A 25,000-nucleotide genomic window follows, 5' to 3' on the forward strand; every position below is an offset into this window, starting at 1 on the left:
ATTTCTCTGTAAGTACTCACAGTTATGGTCGCTTGGTGGAGACTGACATTCAGGTGTATGGCCCTCAGACCCAACTTACTCTCACGTCCTATCTCAAGCTAAGGTCTTTATTAAAAAGAGAGAGTGCTCGAACTCACATTTGCACTTTTATAGCATTGCCAACTTGTCATTTTCTTTAGTTTAATTTCGACTTTTCCATCATGCGACTAACTCGATTAACTACTAAATACAAAAGCACAACATCAAATAACTGGTTGTGATGCAGAAAAATTAAGTGAAATAATAAATCGATTCAAAAACATTTGCAAAATTTAGAACAATCGCATTTCTGCCGCCACTAGGGAAAATTGGAGGGAAAGTTAAGGCCTCAAGGTTGAGTTATTAATCGTGAAAAAACTGTGCACTAATTTTTTCGCAACAACCATCATCAACTGCTGCCACTACTGATTTCCTTAGCCTGTATGCAACTAAGCAACGTGGCCACCACAAGCTGGACACTGTTTTAAAAATACATGTAGCCCTAACTTCTTATTATGAAAATTTTGGGTGTTAAAAGTAGGAAATCAACTACTCACTAAAAAACCGAAGTCTATATTCAGTGGATTGAATATGTGGTGCTTTCTGTGATGTTTAGTCCTCATTATGTGTACCTTCCTCCCATAAAGAACCTCATTTCTAAATGTGGTTTACCATAGCTACTATTCAAGTATACAACTGAGTAGACCTATCACATATAAATAACTACGCACTGGTTTGTAAATTTACATTTATAACAATTTATCAAATATGCTCATGAGAAATACTAATGTCATCCACAACCTGTTAGCCTGGACTGGCTTACCTAATTTTAATAAGCCCAGGTAGCCAAGCCTATCAGTTTTTTACTGTCAGGTTACTCAGGTGCTCGACACTCATTCATACGACCCATTCTTTAATAGGTTATCAGATAATTTGGTAATACTGTTTTCCACTTCTCCTTATATCCAGTAATTACAGGAGACCCTAGTGGAAAACTTGGGGTTTTGGGTAAGAGAAACTGAAAAATTATTGCAATGCACAAACCAGAAATATGGTATATGTGTAAAACTGCAGTTTATCTTCCATGGGAAAAATCGCCAAATTTTTAAATCATGAAAATGTAGCATGGGCACTAACTCACCCTTCCTTTTTGTAACCAAGGGCATTCAGCCTTCATTGCCAAGGGGTCACCCTCTAGCTCCTCCTAAGCACTGCACACAGCATATTCCTTACTTTGAATTTGGGAGAACTTGTTTAGAATGCACACAGTTCATCTCATCCCATTCTTTATTTTCAATTTATTCAATCAAATTTTGTTTTGTGGAGAAATAGCATTTATACTATATGGAAGGAGATTATCTTGCCTTCATATGTGCAGTCATTTTACTCCCTCCAAAAAACTAAATATAACAAATTTTATAAACAATTTGTATTTTGGTATTTATTTTTCCTAACTAACCTGTGGTCTCAACATAAGGGCAAAATTCTCTAGTTGATAACTGAAGAAACTCACAAAAATGGGAGGAGTCACAAAACACCAGGGCACTTTACTCTGAACATTTATAAGTTAAAACTTTATGTAATTTATACAGTAAAAAAAAAAAAAAGTTCCCACAAGTGCTCTTCAATACCATATTCACTAAAAGCACTTATCACTTTCCATTTTTGGCCAATGTCCCAGCTTAACCAACTATAGCAGCCTACTGGTTAAGAATTAGGCTATACCTACACTGGTTCAATACTTCTCTTCAAAGCCAGAACCAACTCTCTTAATTTAAATACAGGCAGTCCCCGGGTTACGACGGTCTCGGCTTACGACGTTCCGAGGTTACGACGCTTTTCAATTATATTCATTAGAAATTATTTCAAGGGTTACGACGCATGCTCCAGAGTTACGACGCCTAAAAACGTTGATCTGGCAGATGAAATATGACACCAAAAATGCAAAATAATCAATATTTAATGTTTTTTTTGATGAAAAATGCAATAAGAATGCAGTTTACATAGTTTTGAATGCACCTAAAACATTAAAAGTAAGGTTTTCTTAGGATTTTTGACAATGTTCTGGCTTACGACGCGGTTCAAGAACGGAACCCCCGTCGTAACCCGGGGACTGTCTGTATAGCAAAAAGGCACCAGAATGAGAACACCTGTTGTCCTTTTTGCATAATATATACAGTAGAGGACATAGGTATTTTATTTCCTCTTATATTGCTGTACTTATAGAGAAGAACGTGTTAAAGCAATAGGGCTACAGCAACCCTATAAAGAGAAGGAAAGTGACATAGTTGGAAAATTTCTATTTACCTACAGGTAACAACGAAATAAGAAAAGAAACCATATACTTGATGTGGAAAAAAAAAAGAAGGAAAGAGCTCAACAAATGATGTGGAAAAAAAAAAAGGAAAGAGCTCAACAAATAAACAAAAGAAACAAAAAAAAACTTAAGATTAAGAGGCGCCGTTGCAAAGGCGTTGCCTCGACCCATAACTACTACTACTACTACTACCTAGTAACATTATAGCCTAACCAAGGCTTTCTTTATTTTCAAAAAGTTACTAGGTATAGGTACTGCATTACTATAAGTTTACTGCCATAGGCTACATTATACCATCTGAGCCACCAAAACATAGCATTAAACTTGTAGCCTAGCTACCTATGTTAGTAGGAGTCCCTAGTCTGGCCTACCTAGCTACATCATTAAGCTAAGCTAGGACTAGCTAAATATAAATATTCCTGCATGCTTAGGTGATACTGCAAAAACGAGGTTATCTTGCCTGGGCCAAATCACGACCATTGACGACAGGGCTACTGCTAAACTGGCCCAGCCTAACCTACCATAGGTTAGCATACCGCAGGCTACCCGATGTCAACAAAACAAAGACCCCTTCTGACGGAGTCTGTGACCTCTATCATTCAATGTCATGTAAAACATGTCGGGTAAAATCGTCTTTTTGAAACAGTTCATTAGTCGACCCACGCCATTCGATCTAGCAGCCTCTTTTGCTTTAGCCAAAACTTAGCTAGCCTAGTCGATAATCTACGCAATCGCCTTTTTCTTTCTTTCCACTTGAAATTTGATGCTCAAGAAGCATCTCGACCTTTAAGTTTTTATATTCTGACATTACTCACCTCTTAATCAATCTCCAGCGAATTCCTCCAATATTTGTAAGACTCACAGACGATTCACTGCCACTAAAGAGGGTTTAAGCGAACCATTTTCAATTATACATTCGCCATACGTACCACTTTGCACTGAACACAATCGCCAACTAGAACTAAACTAACAGCTGATTCATTTGACAGATATGTTCCAATAATGTTTTTGTGGTCGCGCGGAGAAATAGTGATATCTTATTTATTTCATTTGTATAATTACAAAATATGTAAAATTATTAAATCATATTTATCTATTTGCCGTAAAAAAACTTATTTTCGTTTTTTAATGATAATGACCACATTAAACCTATTTTCTAAAGGCTTTGTAGTATTTACTACGATGCACACTTGACACGTTCCTCCGAGTAATTGAGTTGAGATATAAGTATTGGATCTTTAGTAACGTTCAAAATAAAATATCTACAATAATTTCCTGATGTGATAAAATTATATTAAAATTTATTGAGAACATGTAATATGTATATTATTTAATTATAATATAATAATACTACCAAAATCATTTTACTTTCTGCTCACCCCAACAAGTGAAAAAAATAACTTTAATACAAATAGTATGAACTGAACATTTTCAAATCTTGTTAAATGTGGAGGCGGGAATGCACGACTGACGACTGTGAAAGTGCAACAAGAAGTTACATAACGTATCAGATAGATGCTTGCACCTGGTAACTTGGTGCAATGATGTTATCTTGGAATGGTCACGCAAATGACGTCACACAAGTATTAATGTGACAAACTAAAGCTAGAACAAACGGAACATCGAGAACTGCTTGTACGCCCACGTACTCGAGGTCGATATCGGGTGAGTTGTCGTTTGTAAACAGTCCCCATAAACTGGAAGTCTGGAACTCTTCACAGTCCAGTGAGATAAATCTCTCTCTCTCTCTCTCTCTCTCTCTCTCTCTCTCTCTCTCTCTCTCTCTCTCTCTCTCTCTCTCTCTCTCTCTCTCTCTCTCTCTGCGTGAGTAGGCGTATACTAGTATCAACGTAGGCTTATACTATTAATTTTAGCAAAAACAAAAATCCTCGTTAGAATATCAACTAAATAGCACCAGGAGTAATTATCCCCATGTGTTCGTCAACTTCGAGGTTGAAAATATTAATTCATTTGAAATAATTTTCCAGTTCCCTCCACCCACACGGCTCTTTTCAGCAACACGTCGTACCTTCCACCCCATTTACATAAGTGGCGTTTTCGCTCTACGTTGGAGTCTTTATTTCCGTATGTTAGGCATATTATCTGTAATTAATGTTAGGCATAATATCTGTAATTAGTTAGGCCTGATGCATTATTTCATGGGTCTCACTGTTCTTTCCAAAGCATTCGGATTATGCACTTTCTCCACCAACATACGGTACCTTACATTAATCGTAGTGAATTGCCTAACCTAGGCTATATCTCGGTTTGCCTTTCCACCTGTGGTAACATTTTTTTTCGCATCTTAACGAACATCTTGTAGCAGTTGGGAATGTCCAACGTCCCCTCATTTGATTTGGTGATTGCTTGACTGATGGAGTACATTGCCATATGTCACAACAGCTGGATAGTTTTTTTTTTACTATAATTACATTCTTTGCTTCCAAACTTTAGGTTGTGACTGCGTCTACCACAATCTTGAATTTTCCTAGTACACTTCCTATTATTCAGTTATTCAGCTTTACTCTTCTCAAGCTTTTTTAATTGACATTAATTTTGAGGCAGGTTGCTGACCTTTGACGTGTTCCATATGAATAATTATCATGATGATAATAATACAGTTAGCAGGAAATTCCTGTCGTAAACATTCAGCATTCAAAATTTATTTACATATGTAACGTTTAGGTTAGCATGTGCTTACATAAATTTCAGATGCATCTTAAGTCCTTTATTCCATGCTTACCTTACCTGCTCTGTAATCCACGCATTCTGTCCCAAATACATGAGTCATATATAAGTCTGCATCCTCTATTTTCCAAATATTTGTAGTAAAAATGCATATATCAGTTTCTAGCTTCCATATGATTTATCAAACATGTTTTTAAGAATATTTTATGCAAATACAAGTTGGTGATGTCAGGGCTATAGTCTCTTATAGGAATTTCTATTATTAGTCGATATATTATATACAGAAGTTGGAGACCGTACCAGCATACTATGCCGGCTTAACCTACAGATACGCATTTTTTTTTTTTTAGGGTTTTCATCTTGAATTAGCTACACTTTTATTGCCTTTCTTTCTATGTTTTCATTCCTCCGTTATTTTGCGGAGATCAGATGTTGTCCAAATCCTTTTGAGAGAGAGAGAGAGAAGAGAGAGAGAGAGAGAGAGAGAGAGAGAAAGTTAATCGATGATGTGTCAGAGTGAGAATGACAAATGGAAGAAATAGTTGAAAGGAGAATGATGGATAGGGAACCAAAGGAATGAGAAATAAATAAAGTGATCGCTTTCATAGAATGAATTAACATATACAGTTTTAATATAAACAGCGATATGGGATGAAATACTCAGATAAATAAGAAAGTATATCGCGTGAGTGTAACCATCAAACTCGGCTATAAAGTTGTTACTTGCCATAAGGCAGTGAAATAGGACACTTTATATAATTTTTAAAAATCACTACGTAATCATTTTATTCATTCAGTTATGCAAACAAAACAAATTAATTGGAGATGACGAGAGCCCTCAAGCACTCGAGAAAGCGGACCCGTCATATTGATAATGAATATATTCGTGGTTCATATTGTGACAAAATGCGATCCTGTCCCAGCATCATCGATGACCATCAATGTAGTGGCTCCATTAGCTAGTTTTAAGTGAAATCCGTCTCTGCATTTATTAGTTTTACAACATTTTTAGATAAAACTTGAATTATCCATGTATTCTCTTTTATTTCCTATGATTGTATTATATTATTTCCAATAAGGACTTCCGTTGAGCATCATTGTATCAGGAATCGTTGATTTTTATATGAGTGCTGATCCTGACAGTTGACACTGCCTTCTCGCGTCGAGTGATTAAAAGTGTATTTTGGAGAGAGTTCCGAAACTTGGTATTGGAAGGAAAAACACGATTACAAAACCAAACAGCCTGATTAACCCAGAGCAGAAGTGTAATAGGGTTGCTTGGCGGGTTTAACCGCGGCAGTTCAACTCTGGGATGAGCGATGAGCGGATGAAACGGCGAAATCACCTCTTCGCAGAGAGTAGTAGAATCCAAGGATTGGCGAGACCAAGTTTATCATCGATCAGCAGAATCTCCTTTGAGTCAGTTCTGCCGTGTCGAGGCATTGCCCAAAATAACACAGGTTGCCTCAAGCAGATTCCAAGGTATGAAATGAACTTTGATTCCATTTTTTTTTTTTCAGAGCTGAGAGAATGAGTGGTGAGACTTCCTACCGCCGGGACCATTTCATGCTTGGCAAGACGGAACGTACGGCACTGGCTTTGGGTGAGGCTGCTGTGTAAATACTACTACAAGAACTCACGAACATCTCTCCCTAGCGCTCGTTTACACCTTTGGATCAACAGCTGAAATGGAATACCTTAATGACAAGTTTAGATCTTATTAGTCTCTAAGTCTACTTGCGCTTAGGTAAGCTTTTGTTTCTAGCTAAGAGAGAGAGAGAGAGAGAGAGAGAGAGAGAGAGAGAGAGAATTCTAACATCATCTTTTAAAATCTGGTTCAGTTCTTCACGAAGAAAAAGGTATCGTGACCCAGGCAGCTGCAGATGACCTTTCCCTTCTAGTTCATTGATTCAGAAATTATTTCGCGTCTCTCTCTCTCTCTCTCTCTCTACTTCTCTACTCTCTCTCTCTCTCTCTCTCTCTCTCTCTCTCTCTCTCTCTCTCTCTCTAAGAGGAGTATGCGTGCTTCACCTATTATTTGATGCCATTTGCGAATTTCTTTTAATGTGATCTTCTTGGTTCATGGCATCGTTTACATATTTTCGTCTGTATTTTCTAGCCCCTATTATCTATCACATACATACATTATCTTGCGAGATATTGCGTTCATCCCCTCATGATTATATCACCTTTACGAAATGGTAGACGTTTCTTCGCTTGTTCAGTTTCAGTAATTGTCTGGTAAAATAACGCGCGCGCGCACGTACGCTCAAATGTATATGTATATATATAATATATATATATATATATATATATATATATATATATATATATATATATATATATATATATATATATACCATATATCATATATAGTATATATATGTGTAGTATGTATATATTTAGTGTATGATATCAGAGAATCTTTTGGGCACCGGTGAAGATGTGTTTATGTGCAATGCATATCAACACGTAGACTTAACCACGTTCAGTGAAATGCCAAAACGCATCAGTTTCGAAAGGGGAGGGGCGCCCTAAAGAGAACCACGCCCTTTCCAGACTCTCCCCTTCCCCGCCACCCTCCCCCCCACCATCCGAAGTCTGGCCGTTTATCGCCAGAATGCAATCGTCCTTTTTTTTAAAAGTTATATCTTTGAAGGTTAAAGATAATTCAAAATAATTGTTTCTTGGTCCGCAGGCTTTGTAATCTTATTTTTTTCATGTTCCCTTGGCGAAATATGATGTCCCATAGTTTAGGTACAATTTTAAAATCGTTCGGTAGTCCTCAGGTGTAGTAGGGGGTTGGCTTCAGAGATAAACGACATATTGGTCACTCTCAAATTTATGTTTTGTCAGCTGAATCATGGATGAAGTTCTTATGCAGATAATTTTACAACACTATCGCTTCTTACATCTAAAGAGTGCATTGAATTTTATACCCACATTGCACCATTCATATCTATCTTCGAAAACCCTTTAGTACCACTTTCACGCCATCAGTCCAGTAATATCTGTGCTCTCAACCTCCTGCTTCTGAACAATTCCTAATTATACATTCTTTTCACCATCCGATTGTCCCCCCATACATTCCTTCCCCATAACAGTACCATCTCAAAACAATGGTCTGTCGTAGTCATCTCCACATTTATCACCTCAAGTTCTCATTACGCCACATATACTATATCAGTAAATCACCTCAACATTTGAGGCCCTTTTTATTAATATATTTTTATTTATATATATATGTTATTTACAGTAAATCATCTCAACACTTAGGCTTTTTTTAAATCTATTTTATTTATTTGTTTATTTATTGTAAATTCTATTTGCATTCGACAACCAGACTTCTCTTCCATAAAGGAGAGTTGGTCAACAATTCCTACATACATTCCCTCCCTGGCTTCTATAGACACCCTTATTTCATATTATCTTTTGTCCCAACCCTGCTGCTTTTCTTGCTTTACCCATTATCGAACAATCACCTCTTCTGTTATATAAAAGGGATTAAAAAATAACTACTGTGGTTATAAGATAATAACAGGACACTTATGTAGATGCTGCGAGAAACTCCGTGACTTTTGAAAATGGTTGTGGGCGGGGGACGTAGCGGGACTACGCCCCCAGGGTAATGGAAAAATCCACTCCCTTGAATTCTTCTTAGTCGTGGCCTCTATACGGTCTGCATGCATAAGCAGACGTTATTTGGTCTCATCCTCTGTTTATGCCTGCTCCTCCCGACGGTGTAAAGGAAAAATCACGGAGAACTAGACTCTTTCTCTCTCTCTCTCTCTCTCTCTCATAGGTATATATACACATATATGTATGTATGATTGCTTACCCAAAGAGGATTTAAAAAAAAAACATCCAGTGCCACCTACGGCCAGAAATTACTTAATCAAGGATGAGCTCCTCTTACAGAGTAGTCCCATTTTGCCTCATTCAGCTAGACAGAAGGCTCATCATCATTTCGTCAGTCCCGTTTCTCACACGGGCTCACTATCACTCGGTTCAGACTTGCACTATTCTCTCTTCGTGGCCAAAGGATCCCAAACACTGATCTGTCTCTCCACCAATACCTATATTTCTTTTCTTCATTATTAGTTTTTTTTTTTTTTTTTTTTTTTTTTTTTTTTTTTTTTGTAAAAGAAAACTACTGAGGTGGGTTTGTCTGTCCGTCAGCACTTTTTCCGTTCCGGCCTCAAATCTTAAAAACTACTGGGGCTAGAGGGCTGCAAATTGGTATGTTGATCATCCACCCGCCAGTCATCAACATACCAAATTGCTGCCCTCTAGCCTTAGTAGTTTTTATTTTATTTAAAGTTAGCCATAATCGTGTGTCTGGGAACGCTGTAGGTCAGGCCACCACTGGGTCGTGGCTGAAAGATTCATGGGCCGCGGCTTATAGAAGATTATACGCTGTACAGAAAACTCGATTGCGTCGAAGAAACTAATACGCAATTTAGACTTGTTTTATCTTGTCATTTCTCACCTTTTTAATCCACTTGAGTCCACATCTACCCTGCGAACAGTTTATCTCAATAACTTGTGTTTATATTTTTCTTTTGTTTGCTTTCAGTATAAAAAAAACTACACTTCCATAAAAGTGATTGGCTCAACAGTCCCTTCATTCCTAACAACTTTTTCATTCAGATGATTATCATTTCTTCCAAAGCTTTCGCAGAGAAGTTATCTTCATTACTCCACTTATTCTGTGATTCATTTCTTCTCCTTCTCCTTCTAACTCAGGTAACATTTATTGAATTGCATTTTTGAACTTCCATTCTTCCAGTTTTTCCTTCTGTCTGGTCTCCACTTATCTGAACTTACTCTTGACAACATTCGCTTCCGACTTTACTCTCCTACAAGCTTTATTCCTGTTTTTATTGTCACCATCATCTGCATTTTTCTCGCCACTTTTTGTCAAATGAGCCACAAAAATGAGCTACTCCACGCTCTTCACGTCCCACGAACCCACGCCCACATCTGGGTCTTCCCTGACTTATCTTATCATGCGGTGCTTCAAGCATTAAACATCCTTTTACGACAAATCCTTCATTCGTTTAAATTTATATGCTAACAGAAGCTTCACTTTCAGCGTTTAAAGTTTTAATCGCTTCCAATTTCCTTCTACACCTCCAAACCTCTATGCCACATTTTTGTCGATTTAATCGTAAGCTTTATCTAGGCCTATTTACACAAACATTTCCATAAAACACTCCAACCGAATTACTTTCCAGATTGCCTACAATCATGTACCCTTCCGAGGTGCGTAACCAGGGATTTCCCCTGTTTTGGGGTAGGGGGCCGGTGAGTGGGTTTGGTGGGGGGGTCGCATTTGTTAGAGCAGATGATGTGTAGACGGGACTTAAATGCAGGACCCTGAAGAAGCATTAAATGAATTTTAAAATATGAATGGTGTAATGAATGTAGTTCTATGATATGAGGAACAATGGACAACGCAAATAATAAAATGGTAGAATATAAACGAATGTAATAATGAAATGTCATGAAATCCCGTATACTTCCTGCCCTGAATTATCCAACGTACTGGTAAACCACATGCATACTTACACACGTACCAACACACACTAGTGTATATAGTGTGTATGTAGAATAAACAAAGTCTGTGCTATATTTATAGGCTTAAATCAAATGCGGGCACAATCAGCTATTGTTCTCTAGAAAGATAAATATGAAAGTTTTTTTTTTCTTTAAGTACCTAAAGTTACCTAATAATAGATGAAAATGATGAGTATACGTTAGAGAACCCCTACTATGAATCATCCTCACTGAGTTACAATTTGAAAGCGTCACATTAAAAATAAACTCCAAGACTGGTTAAAATTTTACGTCGGAATCCTCAGTGAAATATACGGAACGTTTGACTTTAAAATCCAAGATCTCCGACGACTTAAAATTAGTTCGTCAGGTCCTCGTGGATAAGTTCTTTGACATTTCCTCGTAAAATTAGTTGCTTTCCTTACGAAACAAAAGTAACGGGTCTGAACCGTTTCCCATCCGGCGTGATCGAGCTCGGCTGGTTATCCGCTGCTGAAACGAGTTGGGTAAACGGTGGAACACGGCGACCATACACAAAGTACATGTATTTCCACAAACTATGCGAGTATTTTATTCTTACTTAGGCAATAACAATGGTATTAACGCATCCTTTCCTTGGAGTTCATATGCTATAAATTCTGCCGACCGACGTGGCTTACAGATGGTTATGAGACTAACGTTTAAATAACAAAATCTGTTTATAAGGGAAAAAATAAATTTATCCTAGATAAATTTAAAGTTCAAAGGTGAAAGCAACTAGCGCAAATTTTCAAATAAGAATGTGCGTATGACGATGTAGCTCACGTGAAAGATTTATGCCACTCGGTTAATGCTCTCATGTCGATTGCAGCAGATACACACAACGATTGCATGACCATGATTCATACTTAATTTCCATTCGGTTAGTTTATCGAGAATAAGCCATAGAAAACGATAATTAAAGCTATAAGTAAAAGACGATCTGCAGATTTTTAATAGTAACCCAACAGGTTACTGATGAACACAGGAATGGTGGAAGTTGGAAGAGAAAGAGAATGATTAAGCATTTATGTAAGACTGGGATTTAAGGTCTGCGAAGCACAAGACTGCGACGGTCGACCTCCGGAACTTGGTTAATAGTCTTTGTTACTCGCAATCCCAGACTAACGTGATGTTTATTGTCCCTGAGGAACTGCATCTGCTAGTCGTCCTTTCTCCATTGGATAAAAACTGACACTGCAGAGGGTTGCTTTGAGGCGCAAGAGTACTTTTGATTAAGACTGGATAATAAAAGAATCGCCATGATTATGACGTCACTCAAATCCCCCTCCATATCGTAACGGTTAATCGGTCAGAATATCTCGATTTATTCGTCTTGTCTTTAGCTGAACATCGTAAACAATCATGGACAGAAGTAAAGTTATGAGAGCTTGTACGAGGTAATCGGTCAGACTATCTTGATTTATTCCTCCTGTCTTCAGTTGATCATCGTAAACGAGCGTAAATGAAAGTTAAATTATGAGAGCTTGCACGAGGAAGGAGAGAGAGAGAGAGAGAGAGAGAGAGAGAGAGAGAGAGAGAGAGATTCTAAGGACAAGTGGCCAATTAGTGAAAAAAAAATGTTGGTGCAGACTGGCTTTAGGCAAAAATAACTCCATGGCTGCACCAGGCGGGGAGAAAGAGATGAAGAATCGTAAAGGAATGTCAGCAATATAGGTATCAGTGCTTCTGAATAGTCAAAGTCAGGAGTAGATTAAAAAATGACTGAGCCGCCTCCGCAGTAAAGACTTAATATACTGTAAGTGCATAAAATATACCGACACAACAGAATGACCGGAAGCTGTCAGTAAGAAATGTCGTGTTATCAGAACATGAATTGCGAGTTAAAATAATTGGAAAGAGTAGACCGGAGGAGCACTTAAATGTCACGAAAAGGTTAAGAGATGGATCATTGTAGTAACATGGCTACGGGACGGTGGAGAAAATATCAGGAGGTATAAAAAGATCCATTTTATCTGGAAGTTTAAAAGGTTACGAAGAAGAACGAAACACTAGACTCAACGGCAAGGATGTTTGCATGATTACTTAACAACATAACACTTTTTTTCTTTCTAATCGGTCCCTTGAATGAATCAGGGATTGCAGCTCCATTTACTACGAACTGTCTATATGAGTAATTAGATGAATTATTCCATCAGGTCATTCAGCGAAGGATACATATTTACTGAATGCTTCAGTAATTATTCAAATTCATATGAATGACATACCCATGTTAGCTTTACATTTTCGTGAATAATATCTCCATAATGGATTTTTTAATCCTTTAAGGTATTTACGAAAAATAATTTCTTTATCTCTGCCACGGGCCACTTCTACATTACAGTTTAAAAGCTCGGTACTGATAACATAGCAGATAACTCGTTAGCAAAGTTAACCTCACTCTATGTATATATTTGCATTATGTTCGATGGTCTAACATTATTTAATCATATTTATCTGGGTATCACACTGCTTTATTTATGGGGGGGAGGGGTGAGATTCGTTTTAGTTCCACAAATGCGCTCATATTGAATAATAATAATAACAATAATAATAATAATTATTATTATTATTATTGTTGTTGTTGTTATTACTATCATTGTTGTTGTTGTTGTTGTAGTTGTTGCTTTTATTATTATTATTAATATTATGATAATGGCGAATTAATCTTGAAAGGTACGTATATATATATATATATCTATATATAATATATATATATATATATATATATATATATATATATATATATATATAATATATATATATATATATTTAACATGTACATTATTGTGGATTACCTCACCATGTTAGTGACACATACTATTGTGAGATTTTTATGAATAATAATAATAATAATAATAATAATAATAATAATAATAATAATAACGTGATGGGCAGCTCGTCTGTGGCGGCTCCTGTAACGTCTCGCAGAGGTGGAAAGACTATAGCTGTCTCTTATATAATGTTTATTTTTCTTTCTTCTGTTTATCCGAACGCATTTCTTTATCGAATGTTTGTTTTTAGCAGTTATTGCATATTGTATTCTTGTATGTGAATACGTCTTGTCTTTGCTTACATTAAACTTATGAATATATATATATGTATGTATATATATATATATATATATATATATATATATATATATATATATATATATATATATATATATAATCTGTAGGTCTTATTTGGCAGCTAAATATTCGTGCAGCCATTTAAATTCAACCACTATTAAAATGAGTAATACAATCAAAATTCCCGATAACGTGACTTACAATTTCTCCGAGAAGTCGATTTTTCTGTGCAAAGTCGCTTTATACACCTAATATACGTATACGTGATGGTGTCCCTCAGGGTGAACTTTTCATCCCTGCAACGTTGCAACCTCCTGCGCTGAGACATAACGGTCGTGACATAAATACTCCTTGAAAGTGGTACAACCAGATTTTTTTTCTAATTATAACAAAGAAAAGGCTCAGTACGTGATAATCGGTATATTGCTATATTTCTTTCATGGGCTTAATACTATTCCTTTTTGTCGATTTCAAGATTAGTATATCGATGCACTCCAACGCCTGGCTTTTGTAATTTCTGGTGAAAAGCATAGTATTCGGAGATAATCATGATGGTGCTTGTCAGTTCTGTACTTTGTGACGATGAACTGCATATACAAGCCCTTATCTTTGGTGACGATGCGGGCTACACCTGAAAAAAAAACGGGGGCGGGATTATGGACCATCATACTCTCCAATGTTATTGATTATAGTAATCTTGTGCTTCGCTGCATAATTACTATCGATCTACAATATATATAGCTTACAAGCAGGAGTCACAGTCAAAGGAAATATTTCCAGAAAGCTTTTTATTCATCGTAGATATTAGTATGTGGTTATACCATGAGAGTCTAGTGGAAAAGTGAATCACATAAGTGAATCACATGGCACAGATAGCTAAGATAAACAGATAGAGAACTAGTTCGAGGGAAGGAGTGGTTCTTAGAGCATTAACATTTAAAGAGAATATATATGAGGATTTTTGTCAAGTTAATAGTTATTTTATGTTAACGTCTGTTGGTTTCGAAATACGACCATTCTCTTGCTTAGATAAGATGGGAGAAAGGGACAACGGCACAAAGAATGTGCTACAGCCTATGACTGAAAAGTAAGAAGAGCATTAATCTAGATGTTTTAGCCATAGTAAGAGGATTTGTAACGCTTCATGTGAGTACGGTATATCAACCAAATCTGCGACACTTTTTTTTTTCTTTTTTTTGCGACCCCAGCTGTATAAAGAACATGACTTCTGTGTAGAGGATTGGCTTTTGTAAGGTAACCGAGAGTAGGGACTTTACGTAACGTTAAAGATACGGTATTAACTGAACCAGATGAAAAGTTAAGAGCATGGAAGAACAGAATGGATGATTAATTAATGGAATGAGGAGCCTGATGAAGGACTTATGTTGCTAATGATAAGGCACTGAAGAACTTGAAACACACGCACACGCGCACGCACACACACACACACACACACACACACACACATATATATGTATATATATATATATATACATATATATATATATATATATATATATATATATATATATATATATATATATGTGTGTGTGTGTGTGTGTGTGAGTATGTATGTGTGTGTATTTAGAAAGGGATAACTGATAAAAGTGGCATGAAGGATACAATGGAGGCTAAAGATAGTGCACGGGAGAATGCTGAAACGAGTCGTCAAGAACCGATGAAAATGAGAATAGTGAACAATGATAAAAATGTGAGATCTTACATAATAACTGAATGCATTTAAATGTAGATGGAGCAAGTTTTGGAGGTCTGTGAATGGTGCCAATGGCGGAAGAGAGGCTGGATAAACTCATTCTAGATCTGCAGAGATCAATAATGAGTTACAATAGGGATACAGAAGTGACTGAAGAGCACAATGTATGGAGGGAATATATAAAAATGGAATTAGTTTATGGACGATGGCAAGAGGTTAGGTGGCTGTTAGGGGTGTGTTTTACGTAAAGTGTAGAACAGTAAAGCTGAGAGAAGGTACTAAGCTGAAAGCCTGTACATGGTATCTATATCTTAGAGTAAGTCGAGAGCGTTGACTGATAATTTAAGTCTTATAACAGATTTTATCTCTGGGGCTAAAAAAAATTCACATGATCACAGTGCCGCAGAATCCTAGGAGTTCTGGTGGAAACTCCCTACAAGGATTTGGTGAATCCCCAAAAAAGCACATGTGACAGGCCTGCAGATGGAGCTTCACTGTAGAAATATTTACGTAAGTTAAGAGGCTGCAGAGGTAGCTTGAATAGTTTGTAATTACGCTAATTAGATACGAAAGTTCCTCTCTGCCTCAGTGTTTTGTTTTTTTTTTCGTGTGTTTGGGAAGCCACTGCTTGATCGGAGAGGTTAAGGGAGATAAGGAGCTACAGGTGACGACACCAGTTGCCATACTTTTTACGCTACTTCGTCGTCGGTATATGTGAATTATGGGAAGTAAAACACCTCGTTTAGATACCATGATAGTTGAATCGTCGTAAACAGAAGAACTGTGATGGCTGAATATGAAGACTTTTTATTTAGATGGAGAATATGTGAATGAATGCACATTATATCTCTTGATTAGTGTCGAGGTTAATTTATGTAAGCGTTTTGCCATGACTTGGGACTCTCGAGCATTAAGAATTATAGAGTCTAATACATTTATAAACCTTAATTGACGAACTAGAGAACGCTATTTAGATAAGACAAGACAAGATTTAAGTCCGCTGATTGATTTATGGCTATTTATAGATTCCAGTCCCGAGGCGACGCCGGTAGGACTAGTCGTCCAGGCGATCGCCTATACTACGAATCGTGTCTCGTGGGGTATTGACGTGAGTGTGAGGTTCAATCACACGCTCCGCTAAATGAAAGTCCGTTGACCTGTGACCCCCCGTCCTTCCTCTCACACCACCTTTATTCCGGTCGTTTGCAATTCTAATGCGAGCAACGAACTAGTTTCGTTAAAGAGCGGGATGTGGACCACCTTAGCCCTTGTTTCGGCGCGAAATAAGGTTCAGATTGGAACGAAGGCAGAAGGGTGTCGGTGTAGTACTACGTAAGCTCCTTAAAGACAACCTGTGTTTTAGGGTGTCTCGCTATTCCAGGGATCATCCTCTGATCTGTTTCTGGTCTGTGGCTTTAGGAAGTAGGCTAATCTTTTTTATTTTTTTGTAAATTCACTGAAACGTAACGATTTAACTACATAAGAACGCAAGCATCGGATGTCTTCTCTTTTCAGTTTACAAAAAGTATGAAAGTGGGGTATATGCTACATACGTGCCATACGCACATATCACTGGGTATTATAATTATTGTTTAAAAGTTTTTTGTTTTATTATTTCCCATTGTCTTTCTTTGGAACATTCTCTCTCTCTCTCTCTCTCTCTCTCTCTCTCTCTCTCTCTCTCTCTCTCTCTCTCTCTCTCTCTCCAGAAATTGCCATGTCCTTAGCAACATTTTCGGAGGAGGTGAGATTTCTAACCGCTATCGCTACTCCATCCTTGATGCAACCAATCACGGTCAACAAATTACTATAAGTGTAAGTACATTTGAGAATCACACACACCCTCAAGTCATGTACAAATACAAACAAAATGTCCCGTTTACGTCCAGTCAAACCAGCTGATCAAGCAGGTCGTGGCCAACAGCAGGGATTCCAAAACCAAAAGAGAGAGATAAGACTAAGAGATGGAACCAAAACGCGCGTCAAATTACTACTATGAGATTTAGGGCCTCTGTAACACGGTTTTTTAGCAATAACTTTTTATCTATGCATTTCATAAATATAACGCTTATTCAGAATACACATTATATCTGCAGATGAATTTTGACTGTATTCTGCATTACGTAGGTTGAATAAATTTAGTACTTATAATGTAAAAGTGACTTTTTTTTGAAGACGGGCCAACTTACTCAGAGAAAAGGTTTCGAACGCACTTGTTACGTAACTTATGACAGCATTTCTTCCCTCTTTCTCGATGGATGATTGGCTATACGTAACGAAGGCTATACCTCTGGCAACAATGACATAAAAATTTAAATACAAGTAAAGCAGTACACCTTTATGAACTCTGAAGCCTCTCCACTGATAATTGTCATAATGAACAAACCAACAAAATATGTTAATAAATAGGAAAACACATCGATTATTAGTCTAACTCCCAAAATAAGTGTCCTAAGAAATTACAGTCTACTTTATAGGTCACAATCAGATTGACAAGATGTAGGGAATAGTTGGTAATTTTCAAAAACATAGTAGACAAGCTTGATTTGATAACTGCTATATCCAATGTCAAGCAATTTTTATTTATTGGCTATCTACCTATTTACTGAAAAAAAATAGCCGGTACCGTAATTTGGCTTTAAACCTTCGCCAATAATTATCGTTAGAATGATGACTTCACGAGGGTCCACCCACTTTGGCCTCGTTATAATTCAGGATAACACTGAAGGCTATCATGGGCATTGTTGGATTAGAAAATTTAACTTCTGGCTATAAAAACTCATTTCTCGAGCAGTTGTAAGAAATGCTAAATGATCCTCAAGGATCCCAGCAGTTGGCCTAAACGTTTAATTCATGTATATTACTGCTATTACTACAGTAGTATTGCTACGCTAGCACCCCACGTTCCGCCATTCATAAAGTCTTTATATCCAACACGTCGTACGGCCTATAGAAGAAGAAAAAAAATATCGGATGATCTGTTGGTCTGCTGGAGATTTTAGCACATATAAGCTTGTATTTACTTTGGATAAAAATCTAATTTTAACAAAAATAGTTATATAAAGGCTGATTACATACAATCTCTCTCTTTCTCTCTCTCTTGGTGGCATAGTGAATAGTTAATGGAAATGTTCAAAATCCTGAATGACATTACAAGTATTATAATCACGTTACGCTCAATTCAAATCAGACCATAAACATTGGATTTAAACTATAAACTGAATAATTACCTATTCAGGCTATAGTAAGTATGGCCACGGGCTTTCTCTTGACTGCATAAAGTTACAAGTCGTAAGACAAATGCAGTTTTGCAACCACGGGGAAAATTCCAAATCCTGTTAGCCATTCTTGACTGCTAGGGGTTTCAGAGCCAATGGAACAAGGTAAATGAAGTTTCTGTCTGGCGGATGGGCGGGGCAACATTTCGTAAAACTGTGTTTACCTTTCTTACGTAATGAATGTTTTTCGACTCTTGGCTCGTAATCATTGGCCATGGCGTCGGCTAGATAATTTTTACTCTATAAAAATTAAAACTCGGGTTTAGGTTATTGATAATGCTGACAAAATTTGTGTGTGGTTGTAAAATATACATATGTCAACTTTCAGCTATACATCCGATGCTTTGATAAGAAGCAAAGTCCAAAAAACCGTGTTACAGAGGCCCTGAATCTCATAGTAGACCCGTAGCGACCCAGGCGATATAGTACTTCCCCCTTTCGCGCCTCAGGTGTCTTATTAAGTATTAACATAAGCGGGTCACAGGTGTTGAGGATTCATTAGTCGCTTCGATTAATGGGCGCGCGCATGTGTGTGTATGTTTGTGAAAGTAGAGCTAGCTATTTTCCAAGATAGAAATCTGTGGATAACCTTAGTAGATATACAGTTAGCTTATTCCTGATCATGAAATTCATGAAATTACTTCGTAAGGGGGCGGGTAGTGCCGGCAGTGCACATCACGTGGTGCACTGTAGGCGTTACCTAAGGGTCTTTGCAGCGTGCCCTCGGCCCCGCTGCAACCCCTTTCGTTCCTTTTATTGTACATCCGTTCATAGTCTCTTTCTTCCATCTTACTTTCCACTCTCTCCTAACAATTGATTCAAACCTTCTTACCGAATTCCTGTTTCAGCGCTGAATGACCTCATAGGTCCCAGTGCTTGGCTTTTGGCCTGGATTTTATATTACTGATCCCTGACTTTCAAGGGTATGCTTTTAACAGATGTTCACCAGCACCTCTAGTACCATTATCTCAATGAAATGCTAACGCTTATATATTTCCTGTCCTTTGTCTTTCACAAGTCTCCACTCATCCTAAGCCTCACTTCTTACAGCTGTTATCCAAGCGGGTCAGAGTCTTCCAAGACTCCTGGTGGCCACAGGAGCCCAGCTGACTAACTATCACGTACTATTATTCTTACAGGGGTTGTGAGAAGGGTATGTCCAAGTCATTTCAGTCTCCCTTTAGAAAATTTCAGTAGTAATTATTATTATTATTATTATTATTATTATTATTATTATTATTATTATTATTATTATTATTAATAGTATCGATCATCGGGAAGTGCCGTTGTTGTTAGTCTTGAGTCTATGAATTGTCTTTCCCTTGAATGACAGAAAGTTCTGTCAGCTCTCTATAATGAACGATCGATTTATCGATGACAGGCGAACCCCGTTTTTTCATTCTTTCAACTGTTTCCCAGTTTTTTTTTAGACTTATAAGGTAACATTTATTATATACCCGCATTACCGGAGTTTATCTTTCGCTCACTGATCAACTTTTCCTCGCTTTCAGTCCGTCGTCGGAGTTATAACGTGGTCGGGTTTGTTGGCGTAAGAAGGGAGAAAACACCTGATGGATTACCAGTGCTCAGGTGATGTAATGTAAGCACGCTTCCAGTCAGCGGGCTCAGGTATGTGGAGATGCCAGGTATTATTATTTATGCGACGCAATCTGCACTTCCCATCACGTAAGTTTATTGGAGCAAGTTTATTAACGTAGAAAAGAAACAGTTTCCTATGTGACATTCTCTTTTTTGAAGTCGAGTGTGTTTGTTTTATATTTCGTAAAATTGCATTCGTATAAGTCGTAACTCGCTTCGATACGATACGTGATACCCCTACCGGAGACGATACGTCTTCAGCTCCAGCATAAAAGTTCCCTCCATCGACTCGTATTCCTCTCCGTCTAACATGGAGATTGTGCGTCTTATTCTCTGATTTGTTTACATATTTTATTTTTATTTTTTTTTATTTTAGTGCATTTCGTTTTGTACATTCGGGACTGAATGATAATAGAATGGATATTATCATCTCTCTCTCTCTCTCTCTCTCTCTCTCTCTCTCTCTCTCTCTCTCTCTCTCTCTCTCTCTCTCTCTCTCTCTCTCTCTCTCTCTCTCTCGTACGTAAGTCTAGCTCTACTGGTTTACGATTCGTTCGACGTACTTGACGGTAATTTAGAATGCTGTACTGGCAAAGTATCAGCGGAACATAACAAACTCAATACGGAAGATGACTCACTGAGCTAGATCTTCAAGAGACAGTTATACGTAGATAAATGTAGGGGCCATATTTGTGAGACAAGGACATTGCGTCCAGTTTTTTTCCTCCTTTTAAAAAGAAATAAATTTACCTGAACGCCCGCAAAAAGTTGATGAACCAGTAAAATACACGAGCAGAGACCGCCTATCCTAGCCACAAATATTTTCCAAAGCATCTGGGAAGGTGGTATTTTAAAACGGGATAGTTCAACATGGTGGAATGTTGGATACGGAACTATGTTTATAAACAGTAGAGTGGCCAGGGCCAAACTTTTCATGTTTGATTGAAACCAGGAAACACATATGGTTATTACTGAAACACCCCTGAAAATTTTCAGCCGGTTGCGTTATGAGCTAACTGAAGTAACGACTGAATTGTCACGAGCAGGTTAGGAATGAAACGCCAACGGCAAATTTAGAAGTGGAGGATTATTTGGATCATTAACGTGCGAATGTTGGGTTTGGGTACCATATGCCCTTTCAGCTAGATAGGATGCTGTCAGTCAGACTTGAAATGAGGGGGCTTGATTCGTGTACTGCGATGCGAATAAATGAATGGAAAGACAAATACCAGCAACTAACCCCTCCGAATAAATTCACGGTCACCGAAATTGTGTTTAATAGTCCTACCTCTTCTTTTATTATTATGGGCTGTGAAGTAGCTAAATGGAAATGTCACCCAACGTATCCAGTTAGCTTCAAAGTAACTCTCTCTCTCTCTCTCTCTCTCTCCCTCTCTCTCATACGTGAGTAATAAGCGTTCCTTCAAAAGTACGTACCATTATTTTATACAATAATTAACTAAACGGGAAGGTTTTGATCAGACAACCTCGCCCAATCTGGGCGTTACCACCTCTCTCTCTCTCTCTCTCTCTCTCTCTCTCTCTCTCTCTCTCTCTCTCTCTCTCTCTCTCTCTCTCTCTCTCTCTCTCCGTGTGTGTGTCTGAAACAGAAGTAGCAAAATTCAAATGAATTTTAAAAGATAAAAAAGAAGCATCGTCTTCAGCAGTCAGCACGTGATCCTCCCATCCACAGAATAGTCATTTACACATTACACGACGCGTTCCTTCTGTCACTTCCACCCCGCACCCCCAATCCAATACCCTAACAATATTCCACCCTCGGTCCCTCGCCACGGAGCGTCCACGCTGGTTGAGACCACAGTGCATTACTTTGCACGGCCTTCGAGAGAAACCGCAATAAGATAATATAATGTGTCGCCATGGCTGGTTCATAACTTCCTGTCTAACCGTTTGGTATATATGAACGTTGTCTGAAGCTGTTTTCAGAACTGTGATGTATTGCGTATGAAACGTTTGCGTATATATTGTTCGCCAGGTTAGTCTTTGTTTGACTGTACGTACGTTTATGATGCTTGTGTGAGATTGCGTAAGTTCAACCTTGATTCAGTGGCGAGAAGATGAATGTGGTATTGACTGCTGTCGGGCTTACCGTTAGTGCCACGCCCACTCTGATATATATATATATATATATAGATATATATAATATATATATATATATATAATATATATGAATATTATTATTATTATTATTATTATTATTATTGCAACACAACATTGATGAGTCCCCGAAAGCCAACAAAGTATATGATTATTGTGATGATGATGATTAGATGATGATGATTGATGATGAGGATGATGTGATATGATGATGATTATTATTATTATTAATAGCCTAATGTAAGACATAGGTACCTATTTTACGCATCGCGGTTATAACAACAAAACACTAGAATCAACTGCGAGTTTCTATTTGTCACAGAAACCCCTTTAAAAAATAAACAAAAGGAGTAAAAAACAAAAAAAATACCGCGGAATTCAGCGTCAAGTATTTGAAATTGAGATCATCAGAATGTGTGAAGAGAAGCAGATTTACAGGTGTGTGTGTATGTGTGTGTGTCTGTATGTGTGTGTGTGTGCAGCGTCCATATCAAGATCGCAGTTTATAAAGATAATCTGCTCAACACACAAAGAGTTAACCTTCATGCTATTGAGTGGGGAGAGACAATCATAGATAATTATCTGGGGTACCAAATTACGTTCATCAGTTTGGAAAATCTGATCAGATGAGAATAAGAGAATCATTCGAAAACTCGAGATATTAGTGTCTTTGATTGGTAATATATATATATATATATATATATATATATATATATATATATATATATATATATATATATATATATATATATAAAAGCCATTGATATTCTTTAATATCAAATTAACTTTACCTTGGGAGTAACTCACACCCAAAGGGTAATTGTGTATCGTTAGTGCGTCAGTCCCTGCCAGGATTCAACCCTGTAGCGGGACGCACAAATTCCTGGTATGTATGCTAGTATTGCACCAGCCCCGGTGTTTAGCCATGCCCCAAGGTGAGGTTAGATTAGGTTAGAGTAGTGTCAATGAGGTACTTGGGGTGCTGGAAACATAATAAGATTATTTTCAAGAAAATTCTGTGGTTAGTTTTTGAGATATGGCGTTCCGCTTTTTCCAGGGAAGGGTCCCTACCTCGGTTCCATCTCAGGAAAATGCTACTGGAACTTGCCCAGTCTCGGCTATCAATAGAAATGTAAGTTGATTTTGACTCGCCCTTGCATACTCCTGCGAATTCAAGAATCGAAATAAGCCTATTTCTACCATGATAGCTGATTGTTAAGATTGTAACGTGAATTCGGTATTAAGGAGCCTTTTCGGTTTAATTTTTCTGAGCATATAATGTCACGTGTCAATTGGTGGCGACACCAAAATTATATATATTCGTTATATTTTGATGTGTAACAACGATAGTCTGGGGGTAATAACTGCTAGGACCCGTGTGTTATAACTACTGGTCCCTGTGTACAATGAGGGCACCGTAGCCTTTCATATATTACCGTCACGTCTGACGGTATGTTTACACTAATGATATATAACTCGAGAATTATTTTATGGCAACTTATTTGTAAAAGGGACGGCGTAATGTTGAACACAAAGTAGAATGGCTTTAGGGCTAGCAGTGCGTAAACTATAAATAAGAAAAGTAGCGTAAATTCTTTTCGCTCGGTGTAGCACAACAACACTGGAAGTGTTTGTTCTAGTTAATCCCGGAGTCATTCTCTCTCTCTCTCTCTCTCTCTCTCTCTCTCTCTCTCTCTCTCTCTCTCAAGACGCCCATGAAAACCTGAGACCTTTCCCGTTCATTTCCACCACAATTCAGGATCTGATGTCTCATTTTCTTCACTTCAACCTTCATCGTATCAATTCACGGCTGACATCGCTCGTTCGTCATCATTTGCACTCGCGGCCTCTAACCTCTGCAATAATTGTCTACCTAACTGTATCTCGACTGTCACGAATCAACTCGTATACATTTAAACTTCAATTCATCAATTCTGGATAACCCAAGACGCCGTGACACCGGTCATTTCAGGGCGTAATTCTAACTCGATCTGGCACCTTTCATTTAATCCCCGAGGTCAGGTCGCAATCACTGCTTTCAATGATTGCGATTAGTAGCATCCAAGTCCCCTCAGAAGAGGACCACGACGAGGTAATCCCCCAATCCAGGTGGGGTGGAAACAAGGCCACGCATCATCATAAGGCACTTCTCTCTCTCCGTTTTATAGAGAAGGCGTGAATGGAGAAAGGATTAATCTCATCAAAATAGTAAGGTCATTAAAGCGCTTGATAGTGGAATGAATAAGCAGCAATTCTGGAAATTGAAAACAATCAGGTGAAATGTGAAGAACGTTCGAATTTCGACGAATACGATATGTAAACCAAGATATGTTATTTCATCATGATGTAAACGATCCTGTGCAATTGGCACGCGTACATACACCTGCCAAAAAAAAAATGGTCCACAGGTGTGCAAACAACGTTTAGCGTCGAGTAAAAAGTAATTTGCCCTTGGGATACACAGCTTCCCCCTGTAAATGGAGTGCTAGTATGTTTGGTATTAATGGCAGGTGTAAAAGCAAAAACAGACGGTACTTTGGTTATGAAAACAAGGAATATTCGACCATATATGAGGTGTCGTGAAATATCTAGAGTAACTTTTCCTTTCTGTTTTGCCTTT

At 37.7% G+C, this 25,000-nt stretch overlaps 2 protein-coding genes across 2 annotated transcripts in view; one reads left to right on the top strand and one right to left on the bottom strand.

Annotated features, from left to right (window-relative positions):
* The window catches only part of LOC135222598 (calcium permeable stress-gated cation channel 1-like), a 208,668-nt gene extending 205,360 nt beyond the window's left edge, over positions 1–3,308 (bottom strand). Inside the window, 1 exon segment of the mRNA XM_064260691.1 lies at positions 3,151–3,308. The gene's annotated coding sequence lies outside the window, so the exon portion shown is untranslated.
* A 480-nt stretch (positions 3,309–3,788) lies between these two features.
* Positions 3,789–25,000, top strand: part of LOC135222606 (uncharacterized) — a gene marked incomplete in the record, with an annotated part of 76,574 nt that continues 55,362 nt past the window's right edge. The window contains 3 exon segments of the mRNA XM_064260703.1: positions 3,789–4,000; positions 6,544–6,770; positions 20,175–20,292.

The sequence above is a fragment of the Macrobrachium nipponense genome, chromosome 20 (assembly GCF_015104395.2).
Source record: "Macrobrachium nipponense isolate FS-2020 chromosome 20, ASM1510439v2, whole genome shotgun sequence".
NCBI classification, from domain to species: domain Eukaryota; kingdom Metazoa; phylum Arthropoda; class Malacostraca; order Decapoda; family Palaemonidae; genus Macrobrachium; species Macrobrachium nipponense.